The sequence below is a fragment of the Dermochelys coriacea genome, chromosome 5 (assembly GCF_009764565.3).
Source record: "Dermochelys coriacea isolate rDerCor1 chromosome 5, rDerCor1.pri.v4, whole genome shotgun sequence".
Classification (NCBI taxonomy): domain Eukaryota; kingdom Metazoa; phylum Chordata; order Testudines; family Dermochelyidae; genus Dermochelys; species Dermochelys coriacea.
This window is the reverse complement of record NC_050072.1, coordinates 47,564,504-47,589,148: the sequence shown is the minus strand read 5'-3', so window position 1 is coordinate 47,589,148 and position 24,645 is coordinate 47,564,504. Positions and strand designations below refer to the sequence as shown.

General features: G+C 47.2%; 1 long non-coding RNA gene across 1 annotated transcript; it reads right to left on the bottom strand.

Annotated features, from left to right (window-relative positions):
- Positions 1–286: 286 nt before the first annotated feature.
- On the bottom strand, positions 287–19,676 carry LOC122460312. Its single transcript, XR_006281557.1, has 3 exons — positions 19,665–19,676; positions 12,272–12,276; positions 287–763 (listed from the first exon to the last, which is right to left on the bottom strand). It is a non-coding gene; the product is annotated as an uncharacterized LOC122460312 (long non-coding RNA).
- Between the last annotated feature and the right edge of the window lie 4,969 nt (positions 19,677–24,645).

Sequence of the window (24,645 nt, the reverse complement as noted above, 5' to 3'; positions counted from 1 at the left end):
TTAAGGATTACTAAATAAACACAAAGAATTAATGCCCTAATCCACTCTTTATTTGTGGAAAATCTATCATGACAATAAGCATAGAACTGGTAATTCAGGCACAATTACAATGAATGAAAGTGCCAGAGAAAGAATGAAGTGACTTATTACATATAGCTTCTTTATTACAGACTAGTGGTTTCCAACCTTTTTGCATTACTTATTGCATTATATAGGATAAAATCATTAGTGTGTTTGGAGGAGCTACACTGCAGCGTTTCTGGTTTTTTTTTTTGTTTTTTTCATGTTTATCAAAAGTAATTTTAAAACAAGGAGAAAGAACAGCCCCAGAGGGGTGCCCATTGACCTCTCACCGTGGGAGCAGCCTGTATGAAAGGAAACCTCAGCACGGTATGCCTTGAACTCTACCACTAAGCCTTCAGCCAAGGTTGGCTCTCAGTGCTCCTTACACACGAGTAGAAAAATAGCTGCCAATTCTAGAAAGATCAGAGTCCTACTCCGCAGGGCCAGTTATAGAGGGCTCACATCACACCCCCTCGCCCCACTCCCATGCCTCCTCAAAGGCTGTGGTGATCTTGGCACAGGTCAGGGCAGCAGAGAGGGGATAGTTGCTGATGGAAATCATCTTCTCTGTATAGTTAACATTCAGCTGGGGAGAGAGAAGAATGAGGGAGAAGCAGGAAATCCATGTTATTACCCTGTCAGCTAACACCCCCAACCACTGACACTACAGCTGCACTTCCAGTACTTTTCACACTATGTACTGTGTACAAAGTGATTGTGGGGCGCTTTAGGTGTGTATTTGTCATTTGCACTACAACACTATTTTTATATATATTTTTAAAGGCATATTTAAAAAAGAAGAAAAGATAGGTGGCAAGTGAAACCAAAAATATAGAATTAAGCAGTGCAAAAGTGAGCAATATCTCCTACCCATCTCTTTTCTGTTACTGTGTCTCATGTTACGTCATCACACAAGAACATTTGTGAGATGAAAATGTTAAAATCTTGGGCTTTAGAAAAAGGAAGAGATAATGAAATTCCCAGCTGAATTTGGTCAGGAGTCTCAAATGGAGGATCCATATAATTCAGAGAAAGTCATTTTAACAAATATCACTCAATCTCATATTTTAATAACATTTATAGTCATTACTGTTTCCCAGCAATACTGAAAAGCAACAACAGCAGAAAGGATCATGCACATTCAGCTAAGCACAAAGTGTACTTTATATGCTGAAAGAGAAAGTTTGTCCCATTTGATATGAGAAATGGAGGAGAAACAAACATTTGCAGTGCCATAGAAAGCCATAGTCTAGTCCCCAAAAGCCATCAATTAGGAAGATCATTGTTAGCTTGTGGATCTTTTGAAAATTCCTACTTTGGAAAGCTGTGGTAAGTACAGGGATGAGCAACTGTGACCATAAATACTTTGTCAGTTCCGGTGATCTGTGTTTTAAAAAGGTAATCCCTTAACCTAAGAGGATGTGAAGATGAGAGAATGGCTAAGAGTACCTTCCACATGATATGTCTTTAGGGTCTACTGATAAAAATGTGATGCTGGAGCACAAAAATATTTTTTGTATAATTTGCTATTAAAAAATGTTCTACTTGAATAATCAGATCCATTCCAAACCCAGTTTCCCCTTTCCTGGCTCCTAATGTGATCCGTCTACTCTCCTCCCATCTTTTTCCCCCTACCCCATTGGTTCCCAGTCTCCTTGCCCAACCAATCCCAGTTTTCCTGCAGCTTCTCATCTAATCTCAGTCTCTCCTGACCCACTGACTTCTAATTCCACCCCCCCCCCATTCCCTTCCTGACTTCCAGTACCAGGATATGTCTACACTCTGAAATTAGGTCAATTTTATAGAAGTCGATTGTGTATGTCCCCACTAAGCGCATTAAGTCGGTGGAGTCTCTTTTCCTACTGATGTTCCATTCTGTCAGAAATATAGTCTTCAGCAGGGCCGTCCCCAACTATTCTGTGGACCTACGCAGCCCCCCGTGGGGTGGGGGTGGGGCCCCAGGCCTCCGTGGGGAGGGGCTGGCCCCAGCTTCCACAGCGGGAGGCGGGGCTGGCTTAGGAGGCAGGGAGGAACCGCCCACCAGCACTCACCGGCGATGCAGTTGGTGCTGGGCTGCTGCACTTCCCGCCGCTGGTGAGTGCAGGCCCAGCCCTGCTGCACTCCTCAGGGGAGTGGGGGCAGGGCTGGGGCAGAGCAGGGGTGGGAAGATGCAGGGCTGGGGTGGGGCAGGGGCGGGAAGAGGCAGGATGGAGCAGGGGCAGGGACTTTGGGGAATGGGTGGAGTGAGGGCAGGGCTGGGGCAGAGCAGGGGCGGGGGCCATGGAGAAGAGGCAGCGGAGCAGGGGCTGGAGCAGCATGCAGCTGTGCAGGGCACCAGGAAATTTGGTGCCAAATTTCCTGGTGCCCTACGCAGCTTTCTACTTTGCGTATGCGTAAGGATGGCCCTGGTCTGCTTCATAGATCTTTATATATCAGATCTAGCAGATAATTTTTGTATCCAGGCAGTCTGGGAACAGATCTTCATTTTCAGGTGTTCCAGGTGAGGCCAGGATGTTAGGCTATGGTCAAATTTACTCCTAAGTATGTGACAACTGGCTGGAATGACAATAACCATCCTTGTACATGGATCAAGTAGCAAGACAATTCTTTAGATGGAAAGTTGCTGCTGTCTTGGTTCACTGAGAATTAGTCTTCACTGGTGGAAGTAAGTGGTCAAAATATCCATATCTTGGTTAAGATTCCCTTCAATACTGTGGAAATCATTTCCAATGTTCACCATACACAGCATGAGCACATGCATACAGTAGATTTGCTTATTAGCAACCCCTTGGTGGACAGCCAAAGTTGTCATTAACCGGCAGTTAACAACAAGCAAAAGACAGGTTTGCAGGGCTGCAGCCAGGGAAATAAGCACATACACAGCACTGCAAACCTGCCTGGCTGATGCTCACAGGGGAACCCAGAGGGGAGGGGGCAAGTGGGGCAATTTGCCCCAGGCCTTCAGTGCCACCGAATACACCCAGAGTGAAGGACCTGCCTCCGCTTCTTCCGCTCCATGTCTTCGGCGACGTGCCCCAAAGACCCAGAACAGAAGGACCCCTGCCGCCAAAAACCCCAGGCTCCCTGAATCCTCCGGGCGGCCCTGGATGCTCGGCACATCCAGCACTTCATTCCAGGGTTGCAGCTCTGCAAACCTGCTTTCTGTAATAAATTTGATGTTAAATGTTATTGCTAATGATTGTAACCAACTTGTTGCTGATACCAAAAACTGTAAAACTGTATAATGTGCATGATCTTTTGGAAAAGCCCTTGAACATGTTAAGAGTGATACATAATAGAAATCCTTATGATTATGCTGTTTGGTTCAACAAGAACACATTTTGTATTAAAAAGCCTAATAATGTTAAGGTTTCACAGCTAATGCATAGACACATTCCTAAAACTTTCCACAGCAGAAAAACCACTACAAGCTTGAACTGCTGTGCAAAAGGGGAAATGAGGTAAACCTCACAGCCTTCAGCTATAGCTACACTTGCAGATGTAGAGTGCTGGGAGTTAAACCAGCCCTCAGAGACAGCAGCAGGGAAAGCACTGCCATGTGTTCACAGTCAGCTGCAAGCGCAGTGACATGGCCATATTAGCAGCTCTTGAAATGCCCCAAAGAGCAATGCATTGCGGTAGCTGTCCCAGTGTGCAAGTGGCTGCAGCATGCTTTTCAAATGGGGAGAGGGATGGAGTGTGACAGGGAGCGTGTTGTCTATATGTGGGAGGCAGAGAATGTGTCAGCATGCTGTCTTGTAAGTTCAGACAGCGGCAGGGGGAAGGGGTAAACCCCGATATCAGTCCCCAGCCCCCACCTCTCTCTCTCTCTCACACACACACACACACACACACACACACACACCTACCTGCATCTGCAGCAGGAGCATTCCACAGTAATGGTTTACTTTGTGTCCCGGAGCAAATAAGCATGCCGGCTGTCAGAAATGGAGCTTTGAAAAGGGATATCTGCACACCTGCAGCCTAGTTCAAAACAATGACCAGAGTGGCCACTTGACTTCAAGAGATTATGGGACATTTCCAGAGGCCAATCACAGCGCAGTAATGCAACATGCCATCCACACTGGCACCCCAGCATTTCAGCTAAGGCGCAGCAAGCTCTCTGCTTCTCATGGAGGTGCATTACCAGGGCCGCTCCAGCCACGGAGTCCAGGCACTCTACGTGCCTTGCCAGTGCCAGACACCTCAGGAAGTAGAGCACCCTGGGCTGATTTAATGTGCTCTAATTTGCAAGTGTAGCCGAGCCCTCCATGGCTCAATGCCAGAGTAAGTGCTCTCTGAAGAACATTAATGGCTATGTTAAATTAACACATAGACCAAACCCTGGAATCACTAAAGTGTTTCACAAAGTATGGACTAAGTTTTTAACTTGGGCCAAAGCATGCATCAATAATTTGGCCTCACAAAGAATTCAATGAAAACACAGCTCATAGCAATGCTGGAAGGTCCTTAAGGTGTATCCAGGAGCTCTAATTTTGCCCTTCCATACCAGTCTCACATTTGAGGTTTAAAGCATGGCTAGAAAGGATTAAACATCCTGCAAAATAAATAACCCTCATAAGACATGTGGGGAGATAATGTTTGTATTTTTGTGGCTTTACATATGTATGAATAGGGTTAATGATGTAATCAACAGTCCGTGATATGCTGTATTCTGATAATTCAGAGGTCAAAAGAACATCCTATCATTTAAATGAATTGTAAACATGGGATATCTCGGTATTCATTGTCTTTGAAATGTACTGTGAATGGTGGAGGAACAAGAAAATTGCCTTATGTTAATTCTATAGCTAAGGGAAGGGGGTTGGGGTGCAGGAGGGGGTGCAGCATGTAGGAGGGGGCTCAAGGCAGGGGGTTGGGGTGCAGGAGGGGTGCAGGGTGCGGCAGGGGGCTCAGGCCAAGCTAACCTGGAGCGACTCTGGGATGGCAGTGGCGCGCACTGGGCCAGAGCAGGGCAGGATCACAGATGGGTAGGACTCTCTTGAAGATGGTGCACTCCATGTGACATGACCTCACACACATGGTGTATATGAGGTCATGCTAGTGGGGGTTTAAGGTTCTATGGTTATTTGCTGTCATTTTGAAAAATTTTCTGTCATCACCATTTTGAATCTGTTTATGTTGTTGTTTGGGAGCCATATTGGGGTTCCTTCTTGTTAAGAGCACCAAAAAGTTTTTCAATTGTGGGAGGAAAAGACTGACCTGGCTAATCTGCCTAGATACCGCTGGGTATATAAACCCTGCGCACCAGTCACCGAGTGCTGTCCGCCCGAGGCAGCCTGTGTCAGTTGTGTTTGCGGTGTCTTCAAGAGACAAGTCCAGCATCACCGGCACTTACCTGAGGTCCAGCTTACCTGAAAGATCATTCCAGCTGATCTGAGTTCCTCCTGTTTTCATCCTTCACACAGTTGAAGGCCCGGATCCACCTCCTCAGCAGCCGTTGCAGACCAGACGGATGCGCCTGTCTTCCTTGTTCTGATTGTCATCTCATCTGTAAAGTATTAATCTTGTTGTTAGTCCATAGTCTATATTGGGGATTAGTGGGGCCTGGGCTTCAAGCCAATTGTTTCCCAAACCACCAAGTTATTATTGCTGCTTTAACCTTTTTTACCTACTAACGTTATGTTAATAAACCCTCTTCACCTTTAATTCTAGTAAAGTGTCATTTTTGCTGCGTCCACAGGTGATAGACCCTAACTCAGAGAACCAGAACACTATCTTTAGCAGGGGTCTTTTATATCCCCCTTTTCCCATAACGGGGGGATAGGGTTGCGCTGGCAGGGGCAGGTCCGCGCTGTACCCAGAAGTACACAGATGTCTGATATTCCGAGAATGCATGAGTGGCCACCCAACTGGATGCAGGAAGATTTGCAGGGCTGAGGCCAAGTCAAAAAGCACTAGGGCTTCAGGGTACCTCTTCCCGAGCTCTCTGGGCTGTGTCCTTCCCTTGCACTGGGCTCCAAGTTTGGCAGGTCCCACTACTTCCAGAAAAATCTGCCTGTGGCCATGGCTTTCCATGGGGAGCAGGGGTGCTGGGATGTGCCAAATCTGGGCTCCTGGTGCCAGGGGAGGACAAAGCCCAGTGAACACTGTAGCCAGATTCTTTAATGATTAATAAGTGTATTGGTTGCCATTTAAGAGGTATGGTGCAGTCCCAGAGCACCTCCACCCCATGTGAAAAGCCTTGGCACCTGAACAGCAGCTCCTCTTCCCACTGCTGCCCTGTCACAGCCAACCCTGGGGCCCTGGTTCCACATGTCCTGGTGCTTTCATCCTTGGCTGCAGCCCTGAAAACCTCTCTGTGGATCAGGCTTTCCACACAAAAAAAATCAATAGCCAATATGCCTGTTGCCAATATCTGGCCCAATTAACATTATAGTTAATTGGATGGTATCATTTCCAGGAAGAATGTTTCCATTAACAGAAAGTTGTTATTAACAGGGTTGCTTCTCAGCTTGCATTTCAGGAAGGTTATATGTGTATATATTGTGATAAAGCTCTGTACTTGCCTCCGTGGGTCCAGCGTTTCCTGGCGGATTTCGCTAGCCTCAGAGGCTCACTGTGACCCTCCACGTAACCCTTCTTTCTCTAGAGACAAGGGTCAGAGTCTACTGAGCCATTTTCATCATAAGCCAGCGAGGGAGGTGAGGAGAAGTTATCCTTCCTTGCACAGTCTCTGTTGTCTCCCAGTCTCAGTGATTAAACAGGGGGCAAAAGGTGGGGGGGGGGGGGCCCGGGCCCACCCTCTACTCCAGGCTCCAGCCCAGGGACTCTAATAGTATCAGCTATGGTAGCTGACCTTTTAGAAACATGACATGTATAATTCCCTGGGCTACTTCCCCCACAGCAGCCATCACTTCCTCAAGCTCCACTTCACCCTTACCTCAGGGCCTCCTTCCTTGTGCCTGATATGGTATGTACTACTCAACCTCTCCAACCGCACAACTTCTTCCCACAGCTCCTGACATGCACACCCACCTGCCTGACTGGGCAGCCAGCCCTTGATTGGCTTCAGGTGTCCCAATCAACCTAGCATTCTCCCTGCCTTCTGGAAAGTTCTTAATTGGCCCCAGGTGTCTTAATTGACCTGGAGCAGCTTCCATTTCACTTAACCTGGTACCAGGGATTTCTTTAGCCTGGAGCTAATATAGCTATCTCCCACTACTTTTCTATAGCCATCTGGCCTTGCCCCGTCACAATACTGAACAAAAGGGGAGCCAAAACTAACCATTATGGAAGGCCATGGGGAGTGCATGCACAGCCTCCATGTGCCCCCCTACTAGCCCCCATCTGTAGCAAAAAGTGATGCTAAAGTCGACTAAACACAAAATTGGATTTCAAGGTCTTCTTTATAATGCTAAATACCCTGAAAAATAATGTTTTAGGTGTCTTATATTGGGCATCCAAAATTAATGGGTACTTTTGACCTTAATCCCTCTCTGTAAAATGGAAACCTCAGAGGATTTTGGAAAATAAATGAATTAATATTTGTGAAGCACTCAGATACTATAGCAATAAGCACCATAGAAAAGCTCATGAGGAAATTAACAATTCTGTCTTCAAAGCAGGGTTTGAATAGTGTGCAATAAATAAGATCTAGGACCACTCATTAAATAGTGAAGATAAAACAAAATATTGAATAGCTGCTCATTAAGTGAACACTGTCCACTTAATGAGGCAGGGGCCAGTTGACAAAATAGTTGATCTTATAATTAAAGACTATATCATAATGCATACACACAAAGGGGCTAAATTAAAGTTGTACAAGTAACCTTCATTCTCGGATTTCCTAAATTTTGTGTGCTTGAGTTTACAACCTTAATAATGTTCTTTTAACATACATTTGTGTAATATTATATAGTCCTTTAGTTTATATCCAGGCACTATGTTTTATATCACAGTTCCCCTCCATTTTATTTATCCTGGAATTAGTACTTACAGGAGTGAGATACTTACAACAAGTAGTTGATGGTGCCCATTAGATTAGAGGTTAGCCAATCAGGGAAAATACCTATTTGTTACTGAATTAACAAATCATTTATATAGTGCCATAAATACATACAATGCTTAATCATAGATAAAGACACATTTCCCAACCCTAAAGCACATACAGATCAGCCTAAATAAGGGCATGGCTACACTTGCAGATGTAGAGCGCTTTGAGTTAAACCAGCCCTCAGAGAGCACAGTAGGGAAAGCGCTGCAGTGTGTTCACACTGTCAGCTGCAAGTGGACTGGTGTGGTCACATTTGCGGCACTTGCAGCCACATTGGGAGTGATGCATTATGGGCAGCTATCCCACAGAGAACCTCTTCCCATTCTGGTGCTGTGGCTTGTGGGAAGGGGGCAGGGGGTGCAGGGCATTCTGGGTCCTGTCCCAATGCCCCGTGATCCATCACTTCGCATCCCAGCAATCCCTGTGCTTCTGTCCACATTTGGCGCCATCTTTCAATGTTTTTTGTACTGCACGCTCTGTCTTCCCTTTCGGTCTGCGGGAATGGAGCCCAAACTGCTGAGGAATATGCTGGTGAGTCTCGCCAGCACATCACGTTTGGCAGTTGAGTTACTCCTTAAGCTACAAACTGACAGTGAGGAGTCCGACGATGTCAACTCGAATAACGCATGAGACACGAGTTTGCTTGTGGCATTCACAGACATGCTCACCCCTGTGGAACACTGCTTTTGGGTTCGGGAAACAAGCACTGAGCGGTGGGATCACACCATCATGCAAGTCTGGGATGGTGAGCAGTGGCTGCAGAACTTTCGGATGAGAAAAGCCACTTTCATGGGACTGTGTGATGAGCTCGCCCCCACCCTGTCGCGCAAGGACACGAGATTGAGAGCTGCCCTGATGGTGAAGCAGGTGGCTATGGCAATCTGGAAGCTGGCAACTCCCAGCTGGCAGCTACCAATTGGTCGCTAACCAATTTGGAGTGGGATATTTGACAGTTGGAATCGTGTTGCTGCAAGGTTGCAGGGCCATTAATCGCATCCTGCTCAGAACTGTGACTCTGGGTAACGTGCATGACATTGTGGCTGGGTCAGCACAAATGGATTTCCCTAACTGCGGAGGGGTGATAGATGGGACACGTATTCCAATTCGGGCACCAGCCCACCTAGTCTCCGAGTATATTTATCGGAAGGGCTATTTCTCTATGGTTCTCCAGGCGCTTGTGGATCACTGTGGGCATTTCATTGACATTAACGCAGGCTGACCCACAAAGGTGCATGACACATGCATCTTTTGGAACACTGGCCTGTTCAGGAAGCTGCAAGCCAGGACTTTTTTTCCCCAGACCTGAATATCACGGTAAGGGAAGTCAAAATGCCCATTGTGATCCTTGGAGACCCCGCTTACCGTTTGATGCCGTGGCTCATGAAACCCTACAAAGGGAGCCTTGACAGTAGCAAAGAGTGGTTCAACAACAGGCTGAGCTGGTGCAGAACGGAGTGTGCTTTTGGTCGTTTAAAGGGCCGCTGGCACTCTCTGTATGGGAAGCTGGACTTGGCCGATGACAAACATCCCTGTGGTTATATCTGCGTGCTGTACTCTCCATAATGTTTGTGAAGAGAAGGGTGAAAGATTCACTCAGGCATGGAACTCGGAGGTTCAACACCTGGAGGCTGAATTTGAACAGCCAGAGAGCAGGGCTATTAGAGGGGCCGAGCGCAGGGCTACAAGGATTAGGGATGCCTTGAGGGAGCAATTTTCAGGCTGAAAGCCACCAGTAATGTTTGGTGCCCTGCCTGGGAGTGAAGAGCGGTGGTTCCAATGTTAGTAGGAATCTGTGTTTGCTACACTAACTTGCAGTGTCTGTTGCTTTCCTGGGTTAAGATATCTTTACTTAATGCAATAATAAAGAATGTTTTCAAAGCCAAAAAATCCATTTACTATTAACTATGGTTTGTAACCTGTCCTTTAAATCGGCTTCTGTACCCAGGGACTGGAAGATAGCTAATGTAAGGCAAATATTTAAAAAGGGCTCTAGGGGTGATCCCAGAAATTGAAGACCAGTAAGTCTAACGTCAGTACTGGGCAAATTAGTTAAAACAATAGTAAAGAATAGAATTGCCAGACACATAGAAGAACATAATTGTTGGACAAAAGTCAACATGGTTTCTGTAAAGGGAACTCATGTCTTACTAATCCATTAGAGTTCTCTGAAGGGGTCAACAAACATGCAGACAAGGGGGATGCAGTGGACATAGTGTATTTAGATTTCCAGAAAGCTTTTGACAAGGTCCCTCACCAAAGGTTCTTATGTAAATTGTCATGGGATAAGAGGGAAGATCCTTTCATGGATTGAGAACTAGTTAAGAGACAGGGAACGAAGGGTAGGAATAAATGGTAAATTTTCAGAATGGAGAGGGTAACTAGTGGTGTTCCCCAAGGGTCAGTCCTAGGACCAATCCTATTCAACTTATTCATAAATGATCTGGAGAAAGGGGTAAACAGTGAGGTGGCAAAGTTTGCAGACGATACTAAACTGCTCAAGATAGTTAAGACCAAAGCAGACTGTGAAGAACTTCAAAAAGATGTCACAAAACTAAGTGACTGGGGAACAACGGCAAATTAAATTTAATGTGGATAAATGTAAAGTAATGCACATTGGAAAAATAACCTTAACTATACATACATTATGATGGGGGCTAATTTAGCTACACTAATCAGGAAAGAAATCTTGGAGTCATCGTGGATAGTCCTCTGAAGACATCCACACAGTGCACAGCAGCAGTCAAAAAATGACCAGGATGTTAGGAATCATTAAAAAAGTGATAGTGAATAAGACGAGGAATATCTTATTGCCCTTATATAAATTCATGGTATGCCCACATCTTGAATACTGCGTACAGATGTGGTCTCCTCATCTCAAAAAAGATATACTGGCAGTAGAAAAGTTTGAGAAAAGGGCAACTAAAATGATTAGGGGTTTGGAACGGGTCCCATATGAGGAGAGAGTAAAGAGGCTAGGACTTTTCAGCTTGGAAAAAAGGAGACTAAGGGGGGATATGATAGAGATATATAAAACCACGAGTGGTGTGGAGAAAGTGAATAAGGAAGTTATTTACTTGTTCCCATAATATAAGAACTTGGGATCACCAAATGAAATTAATGGGCAGCAGGTTTAAAACAAATAAAAGGAAGTTCTTCTTCACCCAGTGCACAGTCAAGCCGTGGAACTCCTTGCCTGAGGAGGTTGTGAAGGCTAGGACTATAACAGGGTTTAAAAGAGAACTGGATAAATTCATTGAGGTTAATTCCATTAACGGCTATTAGCCAGGATCAGTAAGGAACGGTGTTCCTAGCATCTGTCAGAGGGTAGAGATGGATGGCAGGAGAGAGATCACTTGATCATTACCTGTTAGGTTCACTCCCTCTGGGGTACCTGGCATTGGCCACTGTCAGCAGTCAGGATACTGGGCTGGATGGACCTTTGATCTGACCCAGTATGGCCATTCCTATGTTCTTATGTTCATTTATTTAAAAGAAAAATGATTTATTGAAAAGAAACACAACTGCTTGGGAAACAGAAAGGGCAAGGGGGTGGGGTGGGGAACAGTTCAATCACAGATTTGCGTATGTCCTGTTATCATACTCAGCCTTCCTGTCTGGAGTGTTGTGCAATGAGTGCCGCACTTCAGACTGGCTAAAATGCATGGTGATGGGGGTTGAGTGCAGTGGGTAAGGGTCGTAGTTTGCAGGGCTGGATGGTGAAGCTAAAGGTGTTGGATGCAGCTGGTGGCGATAAGAACCTGGATGTTGGGGAAAGTGGGTTGGAGGTGACATGTGGGCACAAGGGAAAGAGTTTTGGGACAAGGGCTGCAAGGGCGGGGCGGGAGTGGTAGTGCTCCGCCTGCATGGCTACGAGTGCCTGGATTGAGTCTGCCTGGTGCTCCATTATGCTTAGCAGCTGCTTTGTGCATTGGTGCTGGCAATCTGCATTGTGCTGGCGGACCCTCCTTTCACTCTCCCGCCACTCGTGCACTTTTTGATTTTAATTAAGGGACTGCTGCATTACTTCATGCAGCATGTCGTCTTTGCTTCGACGTGGCCACTTCCTAATTCTTGGGAGTCTTTCGGCTGGTGATAACATGGATGGCTGAGATCTCAAGGTTGCATCTGTAAAAGCAAATACAACACTTAACAGAGGCAGCATTGTTCACACCAGACAGAGCAACAATTCACCTGTACTTAAAGACAAGCACAGTCTACACAATAGAATAATTTGCCCGTCCCAAAGTGAGCGCACATAACCCCCGAGAGTCCCAAAATAGTGAGTAAGCACAGGGGTAAGGGGGACTGATTAGTTCATGGCCATACTGTCCTCTGGCTTTCTGTGCCTTGGGGAAAGCCAACAGCTGCATGGGGCCCCTATCATAAATAAAAAGGGAAGGGTAACCACCTTCCTGTATATAGTGCTATAAAATCCCTCCTGGCCAGAGGCACAAAATCCTTTTACCTGTAAAGGGTTAAGAAGCTCAGGTAACTGGCTGGCACCTGACCCAAAGGACCAATAAGGGGACAAGATATTTTCAAATCTGGGGTGGGGGGGAAAGGTTTTGGTCTGTCTGTTGTGTGCTTGCTAGACACAGATCAAGGAAGCAAGCAATCCAACTCCATTAGAACCAGCAACCACACACCACACAACAGAACCACTAATACAGGAACCTATCCTTGCAACAAAGCCCATTGCCAACTCTGTCCACATATCTATTCAGGGGACACCATCATAGGGCCTAATCACATCAGCCACACTATCAGAGGCTCGTTCACCTGCGCATCTACCAATGTGATATATGCCATCATGTGCCAGCAATGCCCCTCTGCCATGTACATTGGTCAAACTGGACAGTCTCTACGTAAAAGAATGAATGGACACAAATCAGATGTCAAGAATTATAACATTCAAAAGCCAGTTGGAGAACACTTCAATCTCTCTGGTCACTCGATTACAGACCTGAGAGTGGCTATCCTTCAACAAAAAAAACTTCAAAAACAGACTCCAACAAGAGACTGCTGAATTGGAATTAATTTGCAAACTGGATACAATTAACTTAGGCTTGAATAGAGACTGGGAGTGGATGGGTCATTACACAAAGTAAAACTATTTTCCCCCCCCACCTCCCACTGTTCCCCAGTCGTTCTTGTCAATTGCCTGAAATGGCCCACCTTGATTATCACCACAAAAGATTTTCTTCCTTCCCCCCTCCCCGCCCTTGCTGGTAATAGCTCATCTTAAGTGATCACTCTCCTTACAGAGAGTTATTTCATTTCTCCCGCCCACCCCACCCCCCACTGTTCCTCAGATATTCTTGTTAACTGCTGGAATTAGCATACCTTGCTTGTCACCATGAAAGGTTTTCCTCCTTTCCCCCCCTCTCCCGCTGCTGGTGATGGCTTATCTTAAGTGATCACTCTCCTTACAGTGTGTATGATAAACCATTGTTTCATGTTCTCTGTGTGTGTATATAAATCTCCCCTCTGTTTTTTCCACCAAATGCATCCGATGAAGTGAGCTGTAGCTCAGGAAAGCTTATGCTCTAATAAATTTGTTAGTCTCTAAGGTGCCACAAGTACTCCTTTTCTTTTTAGAATCAGTAAGTGGGTGCTCAGCACCCACAGGCACCAGTCAACTGTTTATGGGGCCCACAGGTCCCATCAGCTCTTCTGCAGTGCTGTCCCGGGGGCAGATCAGCAGTTTTCTCCAGAGCCAGGAACCGCCGCCAATCAGCTGTTTCGGGCTCTGAGCTGCTGCCTTGATCATGGCCAAAACAGCTCTTCTCAGCACTGCTGTTTAGCTGTTTTTTGGCCACCAGCCAATCAGCGATGGGGACTCTGCTCCTGGAGCAGGGTCTGAGTGACCCCCCACCACCACCGGTGCCGCCCTGCCTCCTTCTCCTGCTTGCTTCTTGGGGGCAGCAGGCTGCTTTCTGTGGCTCTGCAGCTGACCAGCTCCCAGCCGCGCTTCAACCTGTCAGCCAGCTAAAGGCAGTAGCAGCTGATAAGTGTATTTCAAAGGGGGTCTTGAGGTGAGGGTGGCTGGGGTGGGGACTGAAACCCCTTCCCAGGTGGCTGTGCTGAGAGGTAGCCGCCTGCATGGGGGAGGGGGGGGGCGCACCAGCTGGCTGCCCAGCTCTCTGCATCTGGCAGGGGGCTCAGTCAAAGGCGTCTCCAAAAACATCCCCCGGACCCCGGCAGCACAGAGACTGAAAAGTACCAGCCCGCGCCGGGCAGCTGGACAGGGATGGGCGGGATGACATCTCCTGGGCTGCTGCGGTGTGCGGTGCCCCTCTGCTTTCCCTCCCTGCCCAGGCAGAGATGCCTGCCTCTCGGGGACAGTGGCCATGTCCATGCAGTGTGCTTGGGCCCCCTCCCTGGCATCTGGGTGACTTCCTCTTATGGGGGTGGTGGGGATGGAGTGGAAGGGAAAAGGGATGCAGGGGGGCGAAGAGGGAAACTTAAGGTATCAGGGGAAACCTTCCAAGCAGTGCTATCTCTGCCTTGGGGTATGGATGGAATAGTCTCCCAAGGAAAGGGCTAGTGTGACCCCTGGGGTACAACCTGGGCTGGAACTATCTCCTGTTTAGTCTGGCAAACATAAGCCCAACCATTATATTGGAGGGAGGGGGGCACTGCTGAATCCCAGGGTTGAGTAATTCTCTGGTGATGGTCATTGAATTGCTAATTGTAATTCTCTTGCTGCACAATGACTGTTGATGGTCATGCAACATCCACCCAGCCATTTGGTCAAGTGCCTTGTTGTTTCTGGGGAGTTGCCTTCTGAGCTACTCCCAAATTTGCAGCATATTTCATACAGCACAATCTCATAATTTCATACACTTTAATGATGTACATATTTCGACAGATCAGTGGATTTCAGCAAATCATAACCATTCCCATGCTACCTTACATGGCATGCTTTATATGAAATATAAAGAATATATACAAATGATGAATATGGGGCTCACAGAGCACAGCACATCACTCTCCAAGTTATAGAGCAGTGGCTCTTAAACTTTTGTACTGGTGACCCCTTTCACACAGCAAGCCTCTGAGTGTGACCCCTCCCAAATTAAAAAACACTTTTTATATATTTAACACCATTATAAATGCTGGAGGCAAAGCGTGGTTTGGGGTGGAGACTGACAGCTCGCGACCCCCCATGTAATAACCTTGCAACCCCCTGAGGGGTCCTGACCCCCAGTTTGAGAACCCCTGGTATAGAGTGTCACAGCTAGAAACCCCAAGGCTTGGGACTTTTAAAAGGAGACTGGACAAAACATGCAGTAAGCATAAGCCCTGCATTGGCAGCGAGGTGGACTGAGCCAGGATGATCACAGAGGGCTTTTTCCCTTGTAACTTCTATAATTCCATCCCACTCTCCCGGGAGTACAAATTCTGGTACTAAAGACTTGGTACCTGGATCCCATATTGCCTTGCACTGGGATTGGGAATTAGTGCCCTGACATGCAACTCCTCCTATTGGGCCCAGTGTAGATCCTGCTGTTAGTACAGCTATTTGCAGGTGCCCTTGTGTTTAGCTGAACCCTTGGACTCAGTCCCTGAGTGTAGCCCCACTAAACTGACACTACTATCCTGCTGTGTGGATCCCAGTGTGCTTGTACTGTGAATTTTTGGCATGCACCCATGGCTATATTTATCTCATTGTGCTGGTAGTGCTACTTCCTTGGTCTAATGATAACATTATGCTAAAATGAATCCTGAAAATAGTGCCCTGGTGTGATGGTCACTCTGTGCTGTTCATGTGAATTCTGCATTTTTGTATGCTGTGTTGTTGTAGTCCTGTTGTTCCGAGGGCATTAGAGAGACAAGGTGAGTGAGGTAATATCTTTTATTGGAGCAACTTTTGTTGGTGAGAGAGAGAGAGAGAGAGAGAGAGACACAAGCTTTGGAGCTTTCTTCCTGAAGAAGAATTCTGTGAAAGCTCAAAAACTTGTCTCTCTCACCAACAGAAGCCGGTCCAATAAAAGACATTACCTCACCCACTTTTTTTTCCTCTAATGTGAATAGCCTCCCTCCAAAACTGTCAGTGGTGCTCAGAAGAGGGGGCAGAGAGGAGCGAGCAGTGGGCAAGAGGGGGAAGGGGCAGAGTGAGGGTGGGGCCTCAGGAGGGCACCCATGGGCAAAACAAAGTCAGCATCTATGTTAGTAAGTACTAGCAAGAGAATGCGTTAGCTTATTTTTGTTTTGGCTTGTGTTTTTCTCTGTACTGAGAGGAAGGTGTCTTCCTGGTTTTCTTTTTGTAACTTTAAAGTTTGGCCCAGAGGGAAATCCTCTTTGTTTTTTAATCTGATTGCCCTGTAAGATTATCTTCTATTCTAATGTTAGAGAGGTGCTTCTTTTACCTTTTTTCATTATAATAAAATTCTGTTTCTTTTAGAATCTGATTGGGGTTTTTTTAAATGTCCTAAAAAAAAAAAAATCCCAAGGTTGGTCTGTGCGCATCTTGTTTATTCTCAAGCCTCCCCAGGAAAGGGGGTGTGGGGGCTTGGGGGGATATTAGGGGGGAGTAGGAACTCCAAGTGGTCCTTTCCCTGAGTTTGTCTAAATCACTTGGTGATGGCAGCATTATCTAATCCAAGGTACAAGGGAAAATTTGTGCCTTGGGGAGTTTTTAATCTAAACTGGTACAAATAAGCTTAGGGGGGTCTCTCATGTGGGTCCCCACTCTGTACCCTAGAGTTCAGAGGGGGGAGGGAACCCTGACATGGTGGCAGCCCCTATACTGAACACTATCCCCACATTTTCCACAGCAGTTTGTCCTGGAAGATATCTCGCTGCTGAGGGTGACAGCAAGGGAGGGTCTTCTACTACAATGCGGCTTCCATCCTGGCCCATATGCAGCTTGCCTGTGTGTAGCAATGGTCTCCCTGCCCCCCATGGCACAGTGGTGCGGACATGTTAGCCTTACTGGGACAAGGAGTACAGTAGCTCTCCCAAGGAACCTGTGCAAGCGCATTGCCCAGCTTCTGCATGAGACCTTTGAAGAGATACCTGAGGCCGATTATCATGATGTGAAAGAAAACACCAATGCCCTATTCCACCTCTAGGCATGCATGCAGCCCTAACCCTCCTCGCCCCAAGAGCCTGCACCAAACAACTTCCTTCCCAAAATAAAAGCCGCTTACCAGGCACCTCCTCTGGTGTTTGTCCTTCCCCAAGCACCGGCCGCTGTGACTGGCAAGAAAACAGCTCCTGGCTGCATGAATCTAGGGATGTCAGGGTGTCTCCCTCCTCCTCAGCACTCTCGCGCCTGCTTTCCTCATGCCTTGTTGAACTGGGCTCGGAAGTGTCAATGTGGAGGTGGGGTTGCCCCCAAGTATTGCAACCAGCTCTTTGTAGAAACGGCAGGTTGCAGGGGCAGCACCGGAGTGGTGGTTTGCCTCGCAGGCTTTGTGATAGGCATTCTGCAGCTCCTTCACTTTAACCCTGCACTGCAGTGTGTCCCGGTCATGGCCCCTTTCCATCATGCCCCTTGATATCTACCCAAAGGTATCATAATTCCTATGGCTGGAGCACAGCTGGGACTGGACAGATTCCTCCCCCCAGACACTGATGAGGTCCAGCATCTCGCCATTGCTCCATACTGGGGATTGCCTGGCACGGAGGCATAGTCATTTGGAAGGATTCGCTGAGAGCACTCCATGCCTGGCTGAGCAAACAGGAAGGGGATTTTTCAAAATACCCAGAGAATTTAAAGGGCGGTTCTGACGGTTGGTCACCTGAGGGCAGGGCAGTAGAGTTCAAAGTGATTACCAGAGTGGCTAGAACAAGCATTGTGGGACACTTCTGGAGGCTGCTCAGAGCGCATTAACAGACCAGGGCATCCACAGTGGTGTCGCGGCACTCCATCCGGGGCGCAGCATTATGCTTCTCGTCAAGGTGGAGTGCCGGGAGCGCTCCAGCCACAGAGTCCGGGCGCTCTATGTGCCTTGCCAGTGTGGACGTGTCGTGAGTTAGGGTGCCCAGGGCTGCTTTAATGCGCTCTAACTCACAAGTGTAGCCAAGCTCTAAGGAAAAAACAAAAAACAAACCACCACCACCACAAATACAAGACAAACACAAGGTAACACTTTGAGTGGAAGCAGGAGCACCTTATGGCTCAAGTGGCTCAGTGAGTATGACCACAGCTGGGTCACAGAAGCCCTTTGCTCACTAGTCTTAGCCCTGGTCTTCACTACAGGGTAAGGTTGAATTTAGCCACGCTAGGTCGATTTTAAAATGAATGTGTCTACACAACCAACCCCGTTCCGTCGACCTAAAGGGCTTTTAAAATCGACTTCTGTACTCCTCCCCTGCGAGGGCGATAGCTCTAAAATCAAACTTACTGGGTTGAATTTGGGGTCGTGCAGGTGCAATTCAATAGTATTGGCTTCCAGGAGCTATCCCAGAGTGCTCCATGTGACCACTCTGGACAGCACTTTGAACTCCAATGCACTAGCCGGGTACACAGGAAAAGTCCCGGGAAATTTTGAATTTCATTTCCTGTCTGGTCAGCATGGTGAGTTCAGCAGCACAGGTGATCATGCAATCCCCTAGAATCACAAACGAGCTCCAGCATGGACCAAAAGGGAGACACTGGATTTGATTGCTGTATGGGGAGAAGAATCTGTGCAGGCCGAACTCCGATCAAAAAGAAGAAATGCTAATATATATGCCAAAATCGCACAGACGTGATGGACAGAGGCTACAACAGGGACACAGCGGTGCTGCGTGAAAGTCAAGGAGCTCAGGCAAGCCTACCAAAAGACAAAGGAGGTAAATGGTTGCTCCAGATCAGAGCCCCATACATGCCACTTCTATGATGAGCTGCATGGCATTCTATGGGGGGACCCTACCACGCCTCACCACTGTCCATGGACACCTGCAAGGGGGGAGTCTCACTCAACACAGAGGAGGAAGAGGTGGATGTGCAGCAGGCAAGTGGTAAATCCATTCTCCCTGGCAGCCAGGACCTTTTCATCACCCTGGAGCCAATACCCTCCCAAGATGGGATCCCTGACCCTGAAGCCAGAGAAGGCAGCTTTGGTGAGTGCACATTTGCAACTACAGTATAGGGTTTAAAAGCAATAGTGTTTAATGTTTGATTTGCCCTGAAGAATTGGGATGCATTCGCGGCCAGTACAGGCACTGGAAAAGTCTGTTAACGTGTCTGGGGATGGAATGGGAATCTGCCAGGGACATCTCCATGAAGCTCTCCTGCAGGTACTCTGAAAGCCTTTGCAGAAGGTTTCGGGGAGGGCTGCCTTATTTCATCCTCCACGGTAGGACACTTTACCATGCCAAGCCAATAGCAAGTAGTCTGGAATCACTTAAGCACAAAGCATGGCAGTGAATGGTCCTGGGTTTTGGTCACATTCAAGCAACATTCGATCTATATCTTTCTGTGTTAGCCTCAGGAGAGTGATATCATACATGGTCACCTGGCCGAAATAGGGGAATTTTTGTAAGTAAACAGTAAAAGGACCCCGTTCATGCTGGGTTGTTTGCGCTTGGCTAGAAGGGATCATCCCAGAGAATAGCCACACGGTCAGGTTGGGGGAGGTGTGTGCTCCACATCCACCCAAAAACCGCAGCCCCTCCTTTTAAATGTGAAACCCAACCGGCATTGCTTGCTATGGGAAAGGATGGCGCTGCAGTTCGAAACCATTTCCATGTTATGAAGGCATAAGAAGCCAAACCTGCGTACCAAAAGGCCTACCATGGCTGCCTGGAAACCGAATTCTGTTGTCCAGCCATTTGTGATGTCTCACACCATACCGGCAGGCGCTCAATAAAAGGCAAAATGTGACCTTGTACCTAAAGCACGTGCTGTCTACTGTGAATTGCTTGATTCACTGTGAAAGAGTCTCCCTTTTGTTCTCGGAAATGTATCATCTTAAATTTTACTCTCCCTTTTTATCTCCCCCCAAAAGCAAATGTTTCTATGCGCCTCCTATCATCTCCAACCCTGAGGTTATCGCAGATTAGAAAGCAAAAAAAACCACTTGCGATGACATGTTTTCCAAGCTCATGAAGTCCTCCCACACTGATAGGGCACAGCTTAATGCATGGAGGCATTCGGTGGCAGAAGCCAGGAAAGCATTAAGTGAGTGCGAAGAGCAGAGGCAGGAGGCGATGCTGAGGCTAATGGGGGAGCAAACAGACATGATGAAGCGGCTGTTGGTGCTGCAGGAAAGCCAACAAGAGCACAGACCCCCCACTGCATCCATTGTATAACCGCCTGCCCTCTTCCCCAAGTTCAATATCCTCCTCACCCAGACGCCCAAGAACGCGTGGGGGGAGGGGGGAGAAGCCCTGGGCACCTATCCACTCCACTCCAGAGGATGGCCGAAGCAACAGAAGGCTGTCATTCACACAGTTTTGATTTGTACTGTGACTACAATAAGCAATGTGGCAGTGTCCTTCCCTCCTCTCGCACCCCACCCCCTCAGGCTAACTTGTCAGTTCTCACTTTTTTTTTTTTAAATTAAGAAAGAATGTGCATGGTTTCAAAATAGTTGCTTTATTTCCTTTGCCAGCTTTGATCGAAAGGGGGAGGGTGGTTGGCTTACAGGGAATTAAAATCAACAAAGGGAGCGGGTTTGCAGCAAGGAGAAACACACACAACTGTCACACCATAGCCTGGCGAGTCATGAAACTGATTTTCAAAGCCTCTCTGATGTGCAGTGCGCCTAGCTGTGCTCTTCTACTTGCCCTGGTGTCTGGCTGCTCAAAATCTGTCGCCAGGCGATTTACCTCAACCTCCCACCACGCCATAAACCTCTCCCCCTTACTCTTACAGATATTATGGAGCACACAGCAAGCAGCAATAACAATGGGAATGTTGGTTGCTCTGAGGTCTAACCTAGTCAGGAAACAGCACCAGCGAGCTTTTAAATGTCCAAAGGCACATTCTATCACCATTCTGCACTTGTTCAGCCTATCATTGAACTGCTCCTTACTACTATCCAGGCTGCCTGTGTACAGCTACATGAGCCATGGGAGCATGGGGTAGGCTGGGTCCCCAAGGGTAACTACTGGCATTTCAACATCCCCAACGGTAATTTTCTGGTCTGAGAAGTAAGTCCCTTCTTGCAACCACTTGAAAAGCTTGGAGTTCCTAAAGATAAGAGCGTCATGCACCTTTCCCGGCCATCCCACGTTGATGTCGGTGAAACATCCCTTGTGATCCACCAGTGCTTGCAGCACCATTGAGAAGTACTCCATGCGGTTTATGTACTGGTTGGCAAGGTGGTCCGGTGCCAAGATAGGGATATGTGTTCCGTCTATTGCCCCGCCAGAGTTAGGGAACCCCATTACAGCAAAGGCATCCACTAGGGCCTACACATTTCCCAGAGTCACTACCCTTGATAGCAGAACGTCAGTGACTGCATTGGCTACTTGCATCACAGCAGTCCCCACAGTAGACTTGCTCACTCCAAACTGATTCCTGACTGACCAGGTAGCAGTCAGGCTTTGCAAGCTTCCACCCAGCTATAACCATTCGCTTCTCAACTGTCAGGGAGGCTCTCATCTTGGTATTCTCATGCTTCAGGGTGGGGAAAAGCAACTCACAAAGTTCAAGGAAAGTGGCCTTACGCATGCAAAAGTTTCACACCCACTGTGAATCATCCCGTACTTACAACACTGTGTGGTCCCACCATGTGTGCTTTTTTGCTGAGCCCAGAATCGGCATTATACTGTATCAACCAGCCCCACTGCCGCCATGATGTCCCAATTGCCATAACCTGTGCTTTCAGGAACATCTGTGTCCATGTCCTCATCACAATTGTCCTCATGCTGGCATCTCTTAGCCCGGTCCTGCACATACTCCAGGATAACGCACGAGGTGTTTACAATGCTCACAACAGCAGCGGTGAGCTGAGCAGGCTCCATGCTTGCCGTGGTATCGCGTCTGCTCAAGTAACCCAGGAAAAAAGGCGTGAAACAATTGTCTGCCATTGCTTTCATTAGAGTGAGGGAGGGGCGACTGACGACACGTACCCAAAACCACCTGCGACAATGTTTTTGTCCCATCAGGCATTGAGAGGTTAACCCAGAATTCCAATGGGCAGCAGAGACTGCGGGAACTGTGGGATAGCTACCCACAGTGCACTGCTCTGTAAGTCTATGCTAGTCACAGTATTGAGGACACACTCCGCCAACTTAATGTGCTTAGTGGGGACATACACAAATGACTGTATAAAATAGATTTGTGAAAATCGACTTCTATAAAATCGACCTAATTTCATAGTGTAGACATACCCTTACTGTCCCCAGAATTAGTTGGCTTACTGAGGAACCAGGTGACTACATTCAAATGACTGCACAATGTATTTTATTCCAGTGTCCAAATAAACAATCACTCAAATAAATCACTAAAAAGAAAAAGGAGTACTTGTGGCACCTTAGAGACTAACAAATTTATTTGAGCATAAGCTTTTGTGAGCTACAGCTCACTTCATCGGATGCATTCGGTGGAAAATATAATGGGGAGATTTATATATACACACACACACACACACACACACACACACACACACAGAGAACATGAAACAATGGGTTTTATCATACACATTGTAAGGAGAGTGATCACTTAAGATGAGCTATTACCAGCAGGAAGCGGGGGTGGGAAGGAGGAAAACCTTTTGTGGTGATAATCAAAGTGAGCCATTTCCAGCAGTTAACAAGAACATCTGAGGAACAGTGGGGGGAGAAACAACATGGGGAAATAGCTTTACTTTATATAATGACCCATCCACTCCCAGTCTCTATTCAAGCCTAAGTTAATTGTATCCAGTTTGCAAATTAATTCCAATTCAGCAATCTCTCATTGGAGTCTGTTTTTGAAGTTTTTTTGTTGACAGCTCTCCAACACCACTTTCTACAAGCCATTACCCTCTGATCCCACGGAGGGTTACCAAAAGAAACCACAGCATTTGCTCAAGAAACTCCCTGAAAAAGCAGAAGAACAAATCCGCACAGACACACCCCTGGAACCCCAACCTGGGGTATTCTATCTGCTACCCAAGATCCATAAACCTGGAAATCCTGGATGCCCCATCATCTCAGGCATTGGCACCCCGACAGCTGGATTGTCTGGCTATGTAGACTCCCTCCCCAAGCCCTACGCTACCAGCACTCCCAGCTATCTTCAAGACACCACTGACTTCCTGAGGAAACTACAGTCCATCAGTGACCTTCCTAAAAACACCATCCTAGCCAGTAGGGATGTAGAAGCCCTCTACACCAACATTCCAGACAAAGACGGACTACAAGCCATCAGGAACAGTATCCCCGATAATGTCACGGCTAACCTGGTGGCTGAACTTTGTGACTTTGTCCTCACCCATAACTATTTCACATTTGGGGACAATGTATACCTTCAAATCAGCGGCACTGCGATGGTACCTGCATGGCCCCACAGTATGCCAACATATTTATGGCTGACTTAGAACAATGCTTCCTCAGCTCTCGTCCCCTAATGCCCCTACTCTACCTGCGCTACATTGATGACATCTTCATCATCTGGACCCATGGAAAAGAAGCCCTTGAGGAATTCCACCAGGATTTCAACAATTTCCATCCCACCAGCAACCTCAGCCTGGACCAGTCCACACAAGAGATCCACTTCCTGGACACTACGGTGCTAATAAGCGATGGTCACATAAACACCATCCTATATCGGAAACCTACTGACCACTATTCCTACCTACATGCCTCTAGCTTTCATCCAGATCACACCACACGATCTATTGTCTACAGCCAAGCTCTACGATATAACCGCATTTGCTCCAACCCCTCAGACAGAGACAAACACCTACAAGATCTCTATCATGCATTCCTACAACTACAATACCCACAATACCCTCTTGCTGAAGTGAAGAAACAGAGTGACAGAGCCAGAAGAGTATCCAGAAGTCACCTACTACAGGACAGGTCCAACAAAGAAAATAACAGAACGCCACTAGCCATCACCTTCAGCCCCCAACTAAAACCTCTCCAACGCATCATCAAGGATCTACAACCTATCCTGAAAGACGACCCATCACTCTCACAGATCTTGGGAGACAGGCCAGTCCTTGCTTACAGACAGCCCCCCAACCTGAAGCAAGTACTCACCAGCAACCACACACCAGAACCACTAACCCAGGAATCTATCCTTGCAACAAAGCCTATTGCCAACTCTGTCCACATATCTATTCAGGGGATACCATCATAGGGCCTAATCACATCAGCCACACTATCAGAGGCTCGTTCACCTGCGCATCTACCAATGTGATATATGCCATCATGTGCCAGCAATGCCCCTCTGCCATGTACATTGGCCAAACTGGACAGTCTCTACGTAAAAGAATGAATGGACACAAATCAGACGTCAAGAATTATAACATTCAAAAACCAGTCGGAGAACACTTCAATCTCTCCTGTCACATGATTACAGACCTGAGAGTGGCTATCCTTCAACAAAAAAAAACTTCAAAAACAGACTCCAACGAGAGACTGCTGAATTGGAATTAATTTGCAAACTGGATACAATTAACTTAGGCTTGAAT